We start from the raw sequence: 6,844 nt of genomic DNA on the forward strand, positions 1-6,844 counted from the left end.
TCGGAACTGAACTTACCTCTGTATTTAGCTGTAATGGTCAAACAGTGGCAACAATTTCTCGTGTGGGTGTGTCGAGAACAAAGGCACGAACGGCAAATTGCTCTATAAGTACGATGTCCGAAACACTCAGAAGACGGAAGCACATGTCAGAGGTGTTAGTAACCTCGTCTTCGTGCAGAATCTACATCTACCCTCAGTGGTACTCAGAAACAATTAATTCCCTATTTATTAGCCTGGCTTTCGTATGATGCCAATTCGAGACAGCGGGCATTAAGAGGTTAAAATAGAGAGACACAATAGTGGCCAATTCCAACTACGTCCCGAACCGTCGGCACTTACAGCGGAGGTCACTGCAATAATGGAGGGACTCAAATGTGCTTCACTGTTGTGACAGAGTTGTGATCTGGTCTGCAGTTCATACGGAATAACGTAGTCAATAACACCAAAATTACTTGGTGAACCAGACTCTATAGCGGCACAGCAGCGTCGTACCAAGAAAATCTCCATACTGTGGGTAAAGAAACACCTTGGCATCAGCGGCAACGAAATTGTTAACGCTCTGGCTAAAAGTGTGGTCGACTATGGAGGAAAGAAGTATGATAATCGACGTTGTACGGACCTCCTGCGAGACGTACGGTGATAGGCCAGAACCTTGTGGAACAATAAGTGGCGCTATCGTACGAACAAAGGGGACGACATTACGTAGCTGTATCATCAAGTATCCCTGCACGACCGTGAAGCTCCCTTGGTATCTATCACACAGGAAGTTTGTGAGTTCGACGTTCCGCGTGCGCTTTAGCCACGGACGGTTCCAACTGCTGCACCCCTACCGTCGACAACTGATTGACTCTCAACCATATGATTCTGGCTTGGAGGAGGACATCGGTCACATAATTTCGGCTCCGTACCGCGACCCGACGCGACAACCAAATTGCTGTAGTGTTTGATACTTCGTGCATAACTTTCTCCTCGCAGCATCTGATGTGTCTCTTTTACATAACATTTTGGCGGCTGAACGTATCACGATTTATGTGTTATGTGCTCAAAGAAATATTCTATGAGAATCTTGGATGTATCTGGTGTGTTATTGGATACGCCTTTCAATTTGTAACAATAATGTATTGATGGCCACAAATAAATAAAGAACTAAAAAAAACCTAGTTTAACAGTCACAAATGGTCGGGAAAAAAACCATGAAGCTAAAGTTCGAGACATTCGAGCTCTGTCTGAGGCTTACCGAAAACTATATGTGACGGTACTATCTGTTCCCGAAAGAACAGTTACCGTGGATGACCATGCAGCTTTGCTAGAAATGAAATGATAATTAAATGGACACCCTAGCTGCAAACAGGCGTTGATGTACTTCATTGGGGACATTTTGAAAATGTGTGCCCCGACCGGGACACGACCCAATGAAATACATGCCCGAACTCGTACGGGACTTGGTAGATTAATCTGCCGCGAGTAATGAGTATGATGGGCAAACATCTATTAGGCGCACTACGAATGTAGTGGTGTGGACATGTTGGGAATGTGGATCTTGCGGGGAGCGTGCAAGGGATAAGTCCCTGCAGACGCACTATCCTATGTGCCCGCGATGGCTCAGATGGATAGAGAGTCTGCCATGTGAGCAGGAGGTCCCGGGTTCGAGTCCCGGTCGGGGCACACATTCTCTACATGTCCCCAATGAAGTACATCAACGCCTGTTTGCAGCTAGGGTGTCCAGTTAATTATCATTTCATTACCGAAAACTGTTCTTCTCGAGTTCCTTTCGCAGCTGTATCAAGGGAGGGGAGGGAGTAAGGGATGAGGGGTGGAAGTGAAAGTGGTACACCATGTACCCTCCCCCACACGACATAAGATAACTTACCAAGTACAAATGTAGTGTCTCCTGTCCAGAATACGTTGTACAAGGAAACTGTTGTCATACTTTATGATGGTTTCTGTGTGTCATTTTTGAACGACCCATGTGTTCCCCTCCTTAACTACCGAGCAAGGTACTACAGTGGTCAGCACACCCTCTTATTCAGCCGGACGACGGTTCATATCCCCGTCCAAACATTCAGATTTAGTCTGATAATCCATCGACGGCAGTAGGACAGCAGCCGGCATGACGTACTTGAATAATGGTAACTGAAACCAACAGCTGCATTGTAATCCAACGTTTATTGGAGGATTAAAAGGAAATTAGTATTCCCGTCGACAACGAGGTCATTAGAGACGGAGCACAAGCTCTTGTTATGGAAGCATGGAGAAGGAAAACGGCTGTGCCCTTTCGAAGGAACCAGCCCGGCATTGGCCTTAAGCGATGTAGGAAAATCACGGAAAACCTAAATCAAGTTGGCCAGACGTAGGTTTGAACCGTCATCCTCCTGAATGCGAGTCAGGTGTGCTAACCACTGCGCCAGCTCGCTCGGCGTCGTTTATTCAAAACTTGCTACCAGTTTCGAGGTCGAAAAGCGTCATCTTCAGGCCCCAAGCGTAATCTGGCATGAACGTACAAACCACAAAGACATGTTACGCCAGCACCTACAACAAACAACGTCGAGTTAAGCGGGACCAAATCAACTACATTCCTAATTTCCAGCAACAACCCAACCAGTGGTTACACGACAGAATTGTTTCCGTTGATTCATTGTGCAATCCCCACGATTCATTACCCACTGCAATCGTAACGGACGATGTCGTTGTGTTATCGTCGGAACACACAGTAGTCGTCTGCTGCGGAGCCGCGCGGTCAACAAAGTGTGTTGAACAGTGTGCACCAAAACGCGCCTGCACAAGCACTGCGCTCTGTCGTCACATCTGCTACGGACTGCACCTGTCACTGTGTACAGAGCGAGCAAGCATCCCACCTCCACGTCCTGTGACGAGAAGTAGACCATCAGTAGTTTGTCCTGTACATGCCATAGATACTCGAAGAGGTTCAGCATTTCCGAGATGCTCGATCCCACGCAGCAGACGATGAGAATCTGCCCTTTGACAACGTCTTTTATGTCCGTGGATTTCCTCTTTCGTCGTCGTCAGAATGAGTCCCTGTTCGCCTCTGCTCGGCTTACTTCCTCTCCACACCGGATCGCGCATTCAGAGTCACCCTGGGCAGTGGCCACAATGTTGTGGGTCATCAGTGTATTATGTCTGAACTTTAGTGTCCATATAAGTTATTCACAATTTTCATCTTTGCTGTCTTGAAGAATTTCAAAGACTGTAATGCATTCAACATTGCCAAAAGGTTTCTCTGAATCTAAAAATGGTATAAAGGTATTGTATTGTATTGTAACTGGGGGCCTAGAAACGACGGAGAGGCTCCGTCCCCGCCGCAGCCGCAGTGGTCCACAACCCCACGACGACTACCGCAGTCCACTTCACCCCTCCGCCGCCCCACACCGAACCCAGGGTTATTGTGCGTTTCGGCCCCCGGTGGACCCCCCCAGGGAACGTCTCACACCAGACGAGTGTAACTCCTATGTTTGCGTGGTGGAGTAATGGTGGTGTACGCGTACGTGGAGAACTTGTTTGCGCAGCAGTCGCCGACATAGTGTAGCTGAGACGGAATAAGGGGAACCAGCCCGCATTCGCCGAGGCAGACGGAAAACCACCTTAAACCCATCCACAGACTGGCCGGCTCACCGGACCTCGACACAAGTCCGCCGGGCAGATTCGTCCCGGGGACCAGGCCTCGCGTGTTCCTACATTTCTCCGAAGCGTCCCTTAGCTCACCTTCTATCACTTTCTTCCATTATTTTGCAATTGACTAGTGTCAGTGTTTTGTAACAATGACTTAGTAGACTAGAAGTGTGGTGAAAAAAGAGTAAAACGTGGTTATAATTAAACTTTCGCTACTGTAGGGGGCCCCCATAAAAAAAGGAGTAATCTTACGACAACGAAACTTTGTGAAAACTTTCGTGAGGATATGTGGTAGAGAGGTAACGTATAAAACAATTAAAAGAAACACATTTTAATTTCCACATAAGAGGATAAAGTTTGTTAATTGCGCGCCACGCTTACGTTCGAGGTTACAAACGTAGCTCAAAGTAACTACCATCTCCCTCCACGACAGCCTGGAAACACACTAGAGATTGCTCCACTGCTGCCGAAACATCTCAGGTGCGATTTTGGCTACCTCTCTCGCTATACTCATGTTCATCCTCTCGAGTCCGTTAGTGCGCAGTTAATAAACTCTGCCCTTTAGGCCTTCAGGTAACTCCACAGCTACAAATCACAAGGGTTCAAATCCAGTAATTTGGCGGCAACGCAGCTAGGAACGATCGGCCAATGATTCCGTTTTTCCAACTGTCTTACAGAGTAACCGAGTGATCTCACCAGCAACGTGTGACGGAGCTCCATCGTGCCTCAAAGCAGGAGAGTCCAAAGCACGGCTCTCCCGCTGAGCAGGCATCACCTATTGCCAAAGCGGATCACAGTAACCTGTGCCGTTCACGCTGCACGTCCTGGGTCCTTGGGGTTCGAATCCCTCAAAGAAAAATGGATCAGTCATGAACTGTGCCGTGAACCACATCTCACAGTTGCAAGGGAACTTCGTTAACGTTGATTGGCGATGACGACTTCCACATGCGAGAATTGTGTGTTAACTGCTCCGTCGAGCGTCAGATGTGCTTCATGACTCCAGAAAATATTCCAGTGCCACATGTCGTCAACTTCAGCCCTTGAAAGGAACATAAAAGCAAAGTCTTCTCGAATGTATGTGTCGTGTGGCTAAAGATGGTGAATAATCAGAAGTTTTTAAGAATGTCCGTCTCGGCAGATGCTCGGTCAGCGCGTCGTATTGCTAACCCAAGGGTCCCAAATTCGATCCCGAACGGTTCGGAGGTTTTCGCCTCTCCGGGACTGAGTTGTGATCTCCATACGTTCGTATCATCATAACTGACAGATGGTTCAAGTGACTCTAAGCATTATGGGACTTAGAACTACTTAAACCTAACCAACCTAAGGACATTGTACACATGCCCGAGGCACAATTCGAACCTGCGACTGTAGCAGCAGCGCGGTTCCGGACTGAAGCGCCTAGAACCGCTCGGCCACAGCGGCCAGCCTCATAACTGACAGTTCACTGTTGAGATTGCTATATGGACATGTACCAAAAGCCAGGCAATAATTAAAAGATGTTTGTAACGGTACCATTTCACAACTGTTCGCAGAAATTTTCGAACGACGGCCTGTGGAACTTCTAACTCTCGTGACACAGCTTGAAGATCGCATATTGCTTCCAGAGCTCTCAGCAATGGCAACAGCAACTTCTTCAACGATTTGTGGCGCAATTGAACGTCGGCCTCATCCAAATCGCCAGTTAATTTAAATTTCCGAAAATAATGTTTTCAACCGTGGTACGGAAAGATGAACTGTCCGCATTCCTTTAATGCGTCGACTCTCTCGAAAAGCTGCAAATTATTGCTGTTATTTTGGAAAAAAAACCGGCTTTACGAGTAAATCCGTGCTCACCTTGTCCAAACCCATATTTGCTGGCTACAACAGTAGCTCACACTGATGCTTGTATTTCAGTCCTACGTTTCCGTACCAGTACCGACACCTAACGACAGTTCATGATACTAACATTACTAACAATGCAAATATTGCAGCGCACAGTGTGAAAGTCATTCCTGTAAATTATATAAAAGCATGGTCTCTGTTCTTTCGGACATGGGCAATGAATCCACCTTCTTGAGCGCAGATGCGCAAGTACGTTCGACCTACTGTGGGAACCTCGGAATAGAGAATATGGAGGAAAGGGACAAGGACAGCAGACAGGTGGCGCTCGGTGCGAATCTGGGTCGCCCGTGGGGCGTGCTGAGATAGTCCGCGCAGTTGCCATAACAATGTGTCCCGGATGGCGCAGTGGTTAACGCACCTGCGTAGTAATCAGGAGACCCTGGGTTCGAATCCCAGTCCGACATACATTTTCATTCGCAGCTGCTAATTCCGCATAATGTCCCGCTGATGCAGCTGACATCAATAATTCCTTTAATTTCTCCCCCCCCCCCCCCTCCGTTCAAGTTACATATGACGTCTGACGTCCCTATACAATTGCGTACGTAGATGCTAAACAGATTTCCGTCCACTCTATCGCAAATAGAGAAAGTTTAATTATAAGGAACCTGTATACGTATCTTTTCTTTTTTTTTTGACAGTTTTCTAATACACAGCGTCACCGGCTCAGATCCGGTCCAACTGTCTCGGTGGACAAGTGAAAGGGGACTCAAAGCAACAGCCTAATAACAGCCGAGCATAGCACGTCGAAGGTGTGGCGGTGGAACTTTAAGTTCCATGTCACTCTCCGGCGGTGGAAGTACAGAGGAGGGGTGCAGTAATGCGCCAACTCTACGGCAAAAAAAAGTGCTTAGACGAGAACAGGCCACTGCTAGTGACTGTACGAAAACGGACAGAAAAACGTAGTCGTATTGGGCCTATCGTCAGTCAAAGCCCGAATCCGAGTCCTCCAGGATGGTGAGCGGAACGGGGTTTCGGTTCGAGAGCCTCGGAGCTGTGGTGCCGACGGTTTGTAGATCTGCGTACGTGTCACGGAGGGCGTCCACTTTACTGTATAGTTGGCGAGCCTTACGGCGAATGGTCGTCTTGAGAAGGGCTTTACTTGTCTCCTCATGCAGAGTGACAATCCTGGTGAGCGGAGCGGCGTGAAGACTCCACCTGAGATCGTTATTCTGTAGGCGCTGGAGCGTCAGCATCCGGGACTTACTAATCGTGGCCCACGCGGAGGAACCATGTTAGTGAGGGTAGGACAACGGAGCTTGGTGTCTAAATTCAGCTCTGGGCTGGAGAAGAGCGGTTGCAAAACCTTTGTCAACTTTAACCCTGTGTGGGTGACGTA

The 6,844-nt window shown here is 48.0% G+C and overlaps 2 non-coding genes across 2 annotated transcripts; both read left to right on the forward strand.

Annotated features, from left to right (window-relative positions):
• The first annotated feature begins 1,590 nt into the window (after positions 1-1,590).
• On the forward strand, positions 1,591-1,665 carry Trnat-ugu. The gene has a single exon. It is a non-coding gene; the product is annotated as a tRNA-Thr (tRNA).
• Positions 1,666-5,837: 4,172 nt separating this feature from the next.
• Trnat-agu lies at positions 5,838-5,912 on the forward strand. Its single transcript has one exon. It is a non-coding gene; the product is annotated as a tRNA-Thr (tRNA).
• The last annotated feature ends 932 nt before the right edge of the window (positions 5,913-6,844 follow it).

This window comes from Schistocerca piceifrons, chromosome 6 (genome assembly GCF_021461385.2).
Source record: "Schistocerca piceifrons isolate TAMUIC-IGC-003096 chromosome 6, iqSchPice1.1, whole genome shotgun sequence".
In the NCBI taxonomy this organism is placed as follows: Eukaryota; Metazoa; Arthropoda; class Insecta; order Orthoptera; family Acrididae; genus Schistocerca; species Schistocerca piceifrons.